General features: G+C 47.3%; 1 long non-coding RNA gene across 1 annotated transcript; it reads left to right on the forward strand.

The window, feature by feature from the left end:
- Positions 1–6,273: 6,273 nt before the first annotated feature.
- On the forward strand, positions 6,274–10,416 carry LOC118659915. The gene is made up of 3 exons (XR_004968752.1): positions 6,274–6,453; positions 6,693–6,910; positions 10,130–10,416. It is a non-coding gene; the product is annotated as an uncharacterized LOC118659915 (long non-coding RNA).
- The last annotated feature ends 2,122 nt before the right edge of the window (positions 10,417–12,538 follow it).

The raw sequence follows: 12,538 nt of genomic DNA on the forward strand, positions 1-12,538 counted from the left end.
CCACACACAGCTCAGTCCCAAAGTGTCAGCTGCCAACACCCCAATTATGATGGAGAAGGAAGCTGGGGGAGGGAGACGGGGAGCCACCCAGGTCAATCATCAGAAAGTGAAATGGGAGGGCTGTTTGCACAATCTGAGTTTGCAGCTAGTTCCCCCAGTCCTCGGTTTTAAGGGCCAAGGCTTTCTTTGGGTGCTCAAGCCAAGCAGACCTCTCACAGGGGAATTGGGCCTGTGTGAGCCAGGAGTGCTGGTAGCTGTGGGCTTTCTTCTTGGCATGGAATTATCACCTGGGAAGAGGTGAGGAGGAGGGTTGAAGAGTTCCTACAAAGTGGTCCATGCATTGCTGGGACCCATCTGCTCCCACCCACAGCCCTGGCCTCTCCTGCACAGTGCTGTGCTGTTGCCTCTATTGCAACCGCTCTGGGCCTTTTCTGTCCCATTGAGTAAGCCAAGGGCGTTCCCCTCTCCTGGTCTCTGGGGGCAGAGGACTCTTTCTTATCATGACCACCCAGCTCCTGTAGGCCCCTTTCCCTGGGGCAGCTGTCCCTCTTATGAACTTCTGAGCATGTATTTCCAGTGGGAATCATCCTTATTAGATCTTTTCTTGCCTTTTTTCCTTGTCTCCCCCACTATAGTGGCAGCAACTCTCCCCTGAGACCATGGATGTTGAACCTGTGCTGGGACCCCGGTGCTCAGCACTAAAGGTGCTCAGGAAATATCTTCTCAATGAATGGAAGCCCCTCCCCCCGCCATTTCCTGCCAAGCTGGATAAATGATGACAGGAGCGGAAGGATATGAGGTTCATTTAAGAAATTCTTCTGAAGGTTGTTCATGACAACCAGTGCATTAACTCCACCCTCCCCCGCCCCCCGGGTAATCCACAGCAGGACCAAGGCTACCCCCACACAGGTGAAGTTTTTGAGAACAGGAGAGGGGAAGCGTCACAGTCAAGATGACACACCTGGCTGGAGGGGCAGCGGCTGGAGTGTGTCCTATAGTTGGAACAGACTTAGGAAATGGAGCACAAGGAGGACACGTTCCACCTGGGCTACAGCCCCAGCTCCCAACTCAGACCCACAACTGAGGGTGCAGGACCCCAGTGATACAGCCCCTCGTGCTAATAGATGGGGAGCTGAGGCCTCATCTCTGAACCAGATGTCACACTGTAAATTAGAAATGGTCTTTGGATTCCATCAGTTTCCTCATTTGCCAGGCTGGGTGGGCAGGCCAGACAAGTTAAGCTGGCAGATGTCAGCATGCTGCTAATGGGCTCTCAGATGAGCATCCCAGAAAAGGTCCTGAGGAGATCGGGTGGGCATGGCTGCGGGAGCCCCTTTCTGAAGCCGCTTGGGCAGGGGTCAGGACAAGGAGGATCCAAGAGCGGTGGTCTCTAAACTTTTCAATTTCTGCCTCTCTATCAAGGAAAAAAAGATGGCATAGTCACCAATACATATGTATATGTATTGGTTTACTCATTGTGCACATTCAAATGTAGTCATATATTATGTATACAATAAAAATGTACAAATATAGATGATTTAAAATGAGATTTTAAAATGTAAATAGCATTCTTGCTATTTTCTTTCCAGGCTGCAATCACCATGTCAAGCCCTGCGGGTTTAGCACCCCATTTGGACCCTCTTTGGGGACCACTGACTAAGAACGTGGGCTTTGGAGCCCCACAGACCTGCATTTGAACCCAGGCCTTTCTTGTCATGATCTGTGTGGCTTTAGACCAGTCTCTGTGCCACAGTTTAGTCCTCTATACAGTGGGGTAATAATTCCTACTTTTCTGTGTGGCTTAAATGAGGGGCTCAGTCCCAGGCCTGGCAGGCTGGAAGAGTTCACACATTGTAACTATGGTGATGATTATCATGACTGGGCTTACTCTTTTCTGCTAAAATTAATGAAACTCAACTCCAAGTGCCATGGGCCTACAGGCTTATTTTCTGCATGGTCCATTGTCACCAGAGGTGGTGAGTCACGGCCCAGGGTAGGATGGGTCTGCCTCCCGTCGCTGAACCCGATGGCCCCAGTGTAAATGCAGCGGAGGGACCTGGTACCGGCTAGGGAAGGCTGGCTTGGCGTCCCTGCAGGATGGGGTTGAGAGGTGGGTCAGGTTTCAGTTCTCTGTGTTGCTTTTAAAATAATGGAAGTATCAGGTTGGGTTCACTGGCTGGTCATGGTTTTGATCCCTTGCTAACTTCATAAGGCGAGTCCATGAATTATACAGTGCCGGAGCAGACGGTGTGAAGTACGGCTGCATTACAACCAGGCTTAATAAGGACACTCCAGCTATTCTTGGAAGGCATTTGCAAGTCAAAAATATAGCACATGGGGATCTGATGTAGATTTCAAATTCTGAAGATTTCAGCTGGGTCAGCAGTATTTTATGTTAAATCCCATCAACAAATAATAAAGAAATGACTAAGGAGCATCACACTTTGTCTTTTTTTAATTTTAATATTTTGGTGATAACACATATGGTCAAAAGGGTCTGCCTCCTCTCCCCAGCGTACCCCCTGCCCCCACCAAGTAATGTGGACACACATCTGCACACCTCCTCATGGACTCATGGCGGGAATGGAACATTTCCTTACTGAGGAATTAGACAGTGTTCCTACCAGTACAATTCTGTGCTAAATAGTGAGATGATGAAAGTTCTATTTTTTTTTTCTTATTTTCACCAACATTTTGTATGTGTACCAGTTGTTAGAACTTCAGCTGGGAAGAAGAAGAGAAAGCAGTATTTTACCATTTATTAAAAAATGGGGACAGACATCTATTAAAAAATTAAATTGCACTGGAGGAGAACAATAGTGAAGGTGTGCAAGCAGGTCTCTGATGTAGGGGGCAGTGTTTCATAAAAAATGCGGAGGCTGGGTCCTGGCAAGCATGGCTCCTACCCCGAAGTTCCTTAGTGGATTCCACACGTGCGTTTGTTTACAAACACAGTTTTAAGGGGAAAGACAAACAGGTATCCTGTGGCAGGAAATGGGAGGACCAGAGTCAGGAACATCCAAGAGGTCTTTGGGAACCTCCTTCTCTCGCTGTTTATGATAACAAAGTCTCCTGGCTTCCCTAACTTGTCTCCTTGGAAACAGAAGAGCCAGTAGCATCTTCATGTACACAAAGGCCAGGTGTATTTGGGGGAACCTCCAAGTGTAAACCCATTGGCAAAGTGCAGGAACAGCCTATAAACTAGAAAATTCTGAGACCAGAAAAAATCCCAGTGCTCAAAAGGTGTGTAGACCAGCACTTTTCGAATTTACACGCACACACACACACACACACACACACCCTGGGGATCTTGCTAAAATAAAGACCCCGATTCTGCGGAAGGCCTGAGACATTGCATTTCTCAAAGGGTCCACATGAGGCTGGCTGGCTGCTGCTGCTGGTGGACAGACTACATTTTGGGTAGGGAGGATATTTATTCTTCCAACAAGACATGCATTCAGACTTCTGTGTATAAGCCCGGGGCTCAGGCAATGTGATGGGGCCATAGAAATGCCAACAGCTGCCTCATGGCTTCATGTCTCCCTCAATGGGAGATCAGTGCCCTACATGGTGTCCCACTCAGAACGCAGGGCCAGGGCGGAGGACAGAGCACTGGACCACGGGTCAGGAGAAGCACTGGCTTCTCCTTGGACCGCCCGGCTCCACTGCTCAGCTGTGTGATTGGGTAGCCTGCCACCACTCCCTTTTCCTCATCTGCCTGAGCCTGCTGTGGGGTGAGGGGATGGCCCTACAGTGTTCCAGACAATTGAGTAGGGTTGAGCTTCAGGGGCTGGATGATGCCCCAGGCAATAGCAGCTGTGGAAAGACAACTGTATAACTGTGGGTTCCAATCTTGGTTTTGGTACCAGTAGTGTTTCCTTGGGCAACTTGGCTCAATTCTGTCAGCCTCAATGGTGAGGATGTTGGCTAGGTGACCAATGGGCATGAGTCCAGGCAATCTCCAAGAAGAGATGTGAGCTCTGCTTTCTTTGTCTTTTCTCCCAGGGTCACAGAGTCGGCTTCCCAAAGATCAGACTGTGACAGCTCCAGCACTGATTTAAGCCAGGCGTCCTGCCCATGTCTCCCAACCAAAGCCTACCTGTGTGAGGGCCTGCAGGTAGGCATTAAAGCCCACATTCCCATGGATGAGTTGGTCCTTAGCTGGCTTATCTTAACAGGGAAGCTGGCCTATGGAGGAGTGTAACATCTCATTTGGGCAGCTCTGTGACATAAAGCCGATGGTTCCAGGTTCTTGAAGGCAATCAGTGTGACCTCAGTTAAAGTCAGACTTTGGGTGTGAAAATGTTTGAAAATTGTGTCTTGATTACCTTAGATGAAAGGAAGGAGGCACATATTTGATGGCAGCTAAATAAACCATGAAGATTCTGAAAATCATTCTACCTGGGGCTGGAAGAGAAGAGGGATTTTGGAAAATGCCATGCTGAAGAGGAGGACTAGGTTGGCATAAAACAGGGCAGGGAGGGGGTAGAGTGGTGGGAAGCCCAGGGTAGGCGCCTCTCAGTGGGAGAAGTTCAGCATGTGTGCTATGCTGTTGTTACTATTTGTCAATTCCTTGTCCACCTACTGGTTAAGCTTCTTTCCTGCCTATTGAACTCAAGCAGGCATGTGTCTTGATTTGGTCAGTGAAATCTCAACAGAAGTGACATCCACTTCTGGGCAAACATTTTTAGAGTTAGTATGTGTTTCCTCATGTGGTTGCTTAGTCAGCCTGAGCCACAGAATGAGATAACAGTAATAGAGAGTATGACCTATAATTGTCATGAAGCATGAGAGAGAAGCAAATCTTGGATGCCATAAAGCACTGCAATCTGAGGTATTGTTTGTTATTGCACCATAGCCTATCCTATCCTGACTAATGTATTGTATTTGGGCTTATTTAGAAAGTAACCCTTTGAAACTGGAGATTTATTGTATCTCAACTTGTCCTCTTTGCCTTTTTGAATTGGTCAGCACAAGGATCTCTGGGATGCTATGGCTGGAAAGAGACAAATGTAGAGTGGTTTGTTTGTCTGAGTTCTTAGAGCTAAAGGAGTCAGGAGTCATGGTGAGAAGGACCATGGGAAATAAATGAAGGATTGAAAAGACTCCTTGTCATTTATGGTTACGGTAAATGCCAACTTTACAGAAATATATAATTACTAGAGTCTCGATGGACAAAATTCGTGTGTAGGGGTGGTCCCTAGGCCTGGTCTTCGATCAGGGCCATCTTCCCCAGCTGCCCGCAACCGCTCCTCCCCCCCCCCACTGCCACCGACCCCCAGTTCCCCATTTGCCATCGGGTGATTGATGCCTGTGAGCTGGGGAAAGGGACCAAGAGGTGGTCAGTGCACCTCATAGTTACTGGTCCAGCGGTCATTCTGCTGTTAGGGTCAATTTGCATGTTACCCTTTTATTATATAGGATAGAGGCCTGGTGCATGGGTGGCAGCCAGATGGCCTGCCCTGAAGGGGCCCCGGATCAGGGTCGGGATGGGGGTCCCTGCTGGGGGGGGTGTAGCTGTCTGAAGCAAGGGGCTGTGGGGTTTGCGGGCCAGCCCTGCCCCTGATGGGGGTTGGAGTCCCCGCTGGGGGGCAGGGCCAGGCCTGGGTGAGGGGCCATGGGCAGTTTGCAGGCTGGCCATGGCTCCAGCTTTGTCAGGAAGATCATCTGGAATGATGTGCGGAAGACATCCAGTCTATCTGGTCTAATTAGCATATTACCCTTTTATTAGTATATATATTTATTTAATCCCCACAAATGTCACTATTATCACAGATGACATTAATTTTTAAGAGAAAAGGAAGAAAATATGTCACATTTCTATTTTGTGCATATGCTGATTGATTGAAAAGTTTATACCAGATGCCAACATTAAATAAGGGCATAAATATTTAATTGTTTGTATGCATATATAAATTTCTGTTTACATGATATGTGTCTGTGTAGATACAGAGCACTGCTTCTCAACTGAGGGCCAGTTTGACATCCCAAGGGACATTTGGCAATGTCTGGAGATATTTTTGGTTGTCCAAACTGGGAGATGGAGGGTGCTACTGATATCCAGGGGGTAGAGACCAAGGATGCTGCTAAATGTCCTATAATACACAGGACAGCTCAGTGTGTCAATAGTACTGAGGTTGAGAAATCCTGGCATAGTCATATGTCTGAGGCCAGGAGTTTGGGTATGTGTGAGGACATGGTGTACTGGCACCTATCTTCAGATCATCATGGACACACCATTTCACATTATCTTGACTGACTCATCCAGAAGAAACCACAAGTCACAAGCCAGTGAGAGGCTGGCCCCCATGGCCTCATGAGAAGCCTCTGCATTCCTGAGAACACGCATGAAGTCAGGTGCAGCTGTTCTGCTGGTTTCTCATGATGACAACTGTTGATTACACCTAAGGCGCTGTGTGGAACACCTGGGCTAGAAGCTGCACCCGTGGAAAGGTAAAGGGGCGGTGGAGAAGGGAAACTGGAGAGAGCTGGGCAAGTCATTTTATGGTCTTATAAAGATCTGAGCATTAGCTTATCATGTAAATCATTGCCCCAAAAGGAACTGCTTAGGCATGGTTTGGCTATACATGAAGACATCAAGATACATGAGTTTATAGCTACATGTAAAATATTTATATATATAAATTTGTATACACATTTGTAATGAGATGAAACATTTACTGTCCTAACAGCTCACACCAAAAATCCACATGGGCTGGGCACTGACAGAAATTTCTTGATAAGCCACTGGACTGGATAGAGATTCTGAAGGCAAAGTTTTCAGCTGGACCCCCACTGGCGAAAAAGGAGAAATTTTAACTCTTGCTCTCGAGAAGAGAAAGGATGAAAGAACTGGAAAGAAGACAAAAATAGAGAAAAAGAAGGGGGAAGACAGGGCGCCAGTAAGATGGTGAGATGCTGGGTGCGGTGTGGGGCGGCAGAGCCCTCCAGAAATGCATAATGGGGGCTGGAGTCAAAGGCACTTTTGGAATCAGAGTCTGCCTCTGTACAACTCTGCCACTTTTCTAAGTTAAAAAAAAAAGGGTGACTCTGGATGTTTGTCATGCAGTGTGCTCAGAACCATAATAGGGCATCTCTCAGTCACAGATGCGTCCACAGCAGCCTGGAGCAGAGGGGCCACCGGTGGGAGGGCAGCAGACAGAGGCGGTGCTGGGACTTAAGCCCTGACCCTGGAACTCAGTGAGGTCTTGGTGGAGACCTTTGACACCCGTAAGTCAAGGATTAGTGGTTGCAGCCACACAGGTCAAGATTTTAAGGGGCTGGGGAGCTCCTGCTGACAACCGGAACACCACACACACTCCACCAAATGATTGGATCAGATGCCAACTCATGTCCCAATCTTAGTGCCAGAGAGACTGGAAAAGGACTTAGATGAAATGATATAAAGAACCCGAGATAGATAGGATTTTAGTAAGTGGAGATTCCAAATGCAATTGTAGCAATGAGACAAAAAATTTGAAGGAGGCAAGTTCCTGAGTTTCATCACATATTTATAATTTCTGTCTGCAATTTGAGAGTCTAGGATGGGCAAAGGGAGGCGTAACTTAGTCACAGCTGCTCTGAGCTGCCTAATTGTCCTGAGGGGGCTCAAGGGATTCTCAATGAGAGTCACTGAGCCCGGCTCGGCAGTGTGAACAGTCAGGTGAAGGCCCTGCCCAAGTTGGTCTGTGCTGAGCACTAGATCCTTCACTCTAATAATGAGGTCAAGTTTCCTAGTTTCTCTCCACTTGCCTCTGCAGCGCCTTTTCACTTGGGGCTCAAGTTGGGCATCATCTGCTGGCCCTCAGCATCCATTTTCACCTCCTTTGGGTGCCTTTCTGACCTCCAAAGGCTGAAAAGATAAAAATGGTATTTCTCAGACTCCCTTGCAACTAGAGTTCTGATAGTGAGTTTAGTTCTGCCAATTAGATGCCATCAAGCTGAGATTTGGAAGCAGAAGTGAGGCGAAGGCCACTTTCCTACTGCTTTTAGCTGATTTCCGTGGGTAAACAAGGCTGGGGGAAGTGGGGGTCCTGGACCCCAGTGTTTCATTGTCTAAACTCCCACCTTGTTGGGGCTGAGAAAAGCAGTGGTGATGGCTTTGTGGCCATCACCACTAGTCCTGGACTTCGGGGTGGGGCTGCGTTCTTGAACACATTGAGTGCCTGACTCCCCACTTTCCTGGCTGGTCAGAGGCAGCAGCTGCTCGGGTGGCCACTGCTGTGGTGCCGGGGAGATGTCGCTGCAGGCCCAGCAGGAGCCTGCCGCTCCTCCAGCCCTCTCTATTGACTTTTAATCTCAGTGTTACTCCCTTTCTGTTTCTAATAGCAACACTGGTTTCTGTTTCCTGCTGACTGACACAGGACTTTCCAAAGATACCAAAGGGCTTGTTGAACATGACTGAGCCATAAGTTGGATTTAGAAAGTCACAAAGGAGGAAGAGTGGGCTCCAGTCTCGGTCTGTGCTTCTTCCTCTCTCAGATTCCCATGGACAAGGGGACTGTCCCTTCTGCTCTGGGCCCCACCCTGTCACTGTCTCCCAGGCTGGGCTGACACAGGGCAAGGTGCAAAAAGGCACCGAGGTGCAAAATTCAAAGAAGATTCTCTCTCTTTAGAAGCGCAGAGCAGCCCCTGATGGGGAGTACCCCCTTAAATGTGGCACCCTAGGTGCCTCACTTGTTTCATACTCATCCTGGTTCTGCTCACAGCTCTGACCTTGGAATCTGGTTGACTTCAATACTAAGTTCAGAGAATTCTTAGCCTCTGCACAAGCTCTGGCTCAAAGAACAGTCTCTGTGCTGTGGCATCTTTATCCTGACCTGCTATATGATGGAGGACATTTGGCCCCAAACTTAAAATGGGTCCCCTTAGCCATGCACCATGATATTTGCAGACACCCCAGGGGAATGGCAGCTTGGGGTGTTACTCTATAAGCGCTCCAGGCCCAGTGCCGGTTATTAAGCTGGATGAAGAGAAGCATAATGTCCAAAGCAGGGGAGGGGAGAGTGCTGCTCTACTCTAGCTGGCCCATAGCCTGGAGAGAATACATGTCTGCAGGGGCTGGGGTTACAGAAGGGAGAGCCACTGGCAATGGCTGATTAACATAGATCTGTAGAAAAGATGCTCAGCTTGAATAGAAAACAGGGTTGGTCAATTAAAGCAGGAGAGTGGAAGTTGCTTTCCCACCTATCGGATTGTCAGAAATTAAAACCATGTATCATTCTAGTAGCTGGAACAGAGCTCAGTGCTCTCTCTTCTCCCAGCACCACTGATGCCATTGGCGATGGGAACAGTGCCCAGAGCATTGCCAGTGCTTTCTAGGAGGGGAATGAAAATGGTTTTTCTCTTTTGGTTCATAATGGAGCTGGTATGAAGCAGATAGCAGAGCCAGGGCTCCCCTTCCATCCTGTTTACAGCCACCTCTCTGCCTCTAAGGTTCACTGGGAGGTTGAGGGAGGTTGCTGAGCCAGGCTTGCCAGAAGCGAGGAGAGCTGGGCTGTCTTTGCTCAGAGACATCAGCCCAGAGCCTGTTCAAATGGGCACACTGTTCCTATTGCGCAGGCTCTAAAGAGATCCCAAACTTGGCTCTCTGAAAGCCTTGGGGACTCCTGGAAACACACTTCAGAGGAAGCCAGTCTGAAATAGCTGCTGCCACTGGTGGTGCGCTTGCCGGACCTGGCATTACCTGATAGAAGTGGTTCCCCTGGGCACGAGCTGGGGCCTTCTCTCATTCAAGTCTGTGACAGCCTCATGTCAGTACACGCTGTTTCAGGTTCTGGATCCCTTACCCCCAATTCCAAAAATCCAAACGCTGACAACCAAAGTTCTTATAACTCACCTGGAGGCAAGTGCTGGACTAAAGTGAGATGAGGTTATTTATGGTCTTAATTATCCCATTTACTGTAAGTATTTATGTTTCTCTACAGAAATATTAATGTGTTTGATTACAGGGTGCTCCCCACACCTATTTTACATAATATACAGTTATGCACCATACAATTCGTGCAATATACAGCGTTTCTGAATGTTGAAACATTTGGCCCCGTGATAAACTACAGTGGGCCTACAGTATTTTCATTTTATATATAAGGAAAACTGAGGTTCTGTTTGCTGTGTGTTATTTTCCCAGATACCACAAAGCTCCCGGGCAAGGGGCGGACTTGAACGCGACCTGCACTCTCAAGCCCAGGGGCAGCCCCACACCCTCAGCCCGTGGGGATTCAGAGGTGAGAGGGGCTGCCTTTTCTAATGGCCCTGTGACAGCCTTCACTTGCCCTTGTTCCGAGGAGAATTCGAGCAATACTGAGACTTTGGAACGCCTGCTCAGCCACGGGTCCCTGCCTGGCTCTGGCTCTCCAAATAAGACCTTTGTAGAACCCTTTTAGTTATTTTTACAATAAACTTCAAAAAGCTCTGTATGTTTTGGGTATTTTTTTGTGTCTGGACATAGTGGCAAGAGGAGATTTATCCACAGAAAGCCTGGAGCGCAAGGCAGCCTTTTGTACTGCAAATGTGTCCGTGGGACTGAAATAGAATAAACTCTTGGGCGTTTCTCCTCATTGTTCCCCTCTGCGTCATCCCTCCCTCACTCCGAACCCCTGCTTATCCTGTGCCCCTGCCAGCACTTCCCTCTGTTCCTATTCACAGTCAGCAATGAATTCATTCAACAAACATTTATTAAGTCCCTGTCGCTGCTGGCAGTGTGGTATGAGCGGTGTTATGGTTTATTAGAAGCACACTGGTCTGAGAAACAGAAGATTGTGATCCTGGTTTGCAAGGATTTGGATGAAACCCTTCCCTGATCTGGACTTCAGTGTAACCATGAGTGGATTAGGGAAATATGTGAGTCGATGCAAAAACCAACCAAGCAAGCAAGCAAACAAACAAACCCTCAGTCATAAGGTACAGAAACCTCACCAATAGGATTAAATAATAAAGGAGGATAGGCCTTGGCACAGTCTGACTAGGGCTCTTGCTGCAGTTTTCCTCTGGTGTCCTTCTCATCTTCAGGGTGGCTTGCCTCATGACCACAGAAGGGCTGCCAGCAGCGACTGCAACCACACGTTTCTCAGTGAGAGGGAGAGAGGCAGGGCTATTTCCAGCCTTCAGCACAGTGACCAAACTGATTGTTCAGAGCCAGGTTTGTTCTGATCGAGTCTACATTGGTTCCAGTGGGCCAGAGCCTGACCTGGAGAAGTTTTTAAATATTTTGATCATCACACCTGGAAAGAGTGTCACTTCTAATAGTCATCCAACAAAACTGGGATTTCCAGCTGATTGCCTTAAGTTACCTGAACCAATCACATGGTAGGGGTGTTAGGATCACCCTAATTAGTTAGGATGGTCAGGCACCCCTAGGACTTGGGCTAAGGTCAGTTCTGCTCGCACGCATACACGGGGGCGGAAATGTTGAGGTTCTGGGGTTGCATGCAGGGGTATAACCAAAAGTTAGATCTGCCAGCTCTAAGGTCTCTTCCTACTAAGACTTTCTCTGCTTCCAGGCTTTTGCTCCGTGCACATGACTTTGCAAGGATTAAAGTTGCCTCGGATTTTGCCTTTAGTTTATTCTAATCACACTGTCAGGGCTACTGCCATTGTTTGGGGAGTCTATTGTCAATATCAATTTCTAATCTTCTAGTGATATCCCTCTGAATCTGTAGCTCAGGAGAAGGGGAAACTCAGATATGGGCACTGCTGGTCTGTGGTGTTGGCCTGTGCTGAGCAGGGACAGGATCACTCAGGCAAAATCTGTATATCTTCAGGCTTTCTCCACCACCTGGCACCAGATGGCACTGAATATGAGAATGCTAATCCATTCTTCAAATATATATGTAATGGTGGCTTGTTGTAAAAATCTCAGAGGGTACGTGAAAAATATTCTTTCCCATCTAATCCTCCAATTGCTATTCCCCAGAGTGAATCACAGTCATTCACTTCTAGTTATATGCTATCCGTAACTCAAAATGTATAAATAGCATTTATATATATGTGTGTGTACCAGTATATATAGGGTGTCCCAAAACATATATATAAACACTATGAATAATTATAAAGGTAGTGTTTATTAAAGTTTATTCCATTCTTAAAATTGAGCTATCAGCTGTTAAAGTGTATATACATTTTTTTGGTATACTCTGTATAATAAATTCTTTTATAATATACAGGGTGGGGCAAAAGTAGGGTTACAGTTGTTCATATGAAAAATAGTACAATTAATAAATAATGATACAAGAATATACTCTGTGTTTCATGTCCTCACAACTGTAACCCTACTTTTGCCCCACCCTGTATATTATGCAGGGATTATAGTATAAACAAATGTTTGTTGAATGAATAAACGAATACACAAAGAGTGCTCAAACTCTAGGAGGTTCAAAGGGATGGAGGTTACTTTTATCGATGCTGCCTACCACAGTCCATCAGAAAACAGAGCCTGCACAAGTTATTTCAACAGAGAGATTTTAATACAGAGAATTGATTAAACAAGTTGAAGGACTGGTAAGGCAGAAAGTGGTATGGGGGACACACAGAGGTAGTA

The sequence above is a fragment of the Myotis myotis genome, unplaced genomic scaffold, assembly GCF_014108235.1.
Source record: "Myotis myotis isolate mMyoMyo1 unplaced genomic scaffold, mMyoMyo1.p scaffold_m19_p_1, whole genome shotgun sequence".
Classification (NCBI taxonomy): domain Eukaryota; kingdom Metazoa; phylum Chordata; class Mammalia; order Chiroptera; family Vespertilionidae; genus Myotis; species Myotis myotis.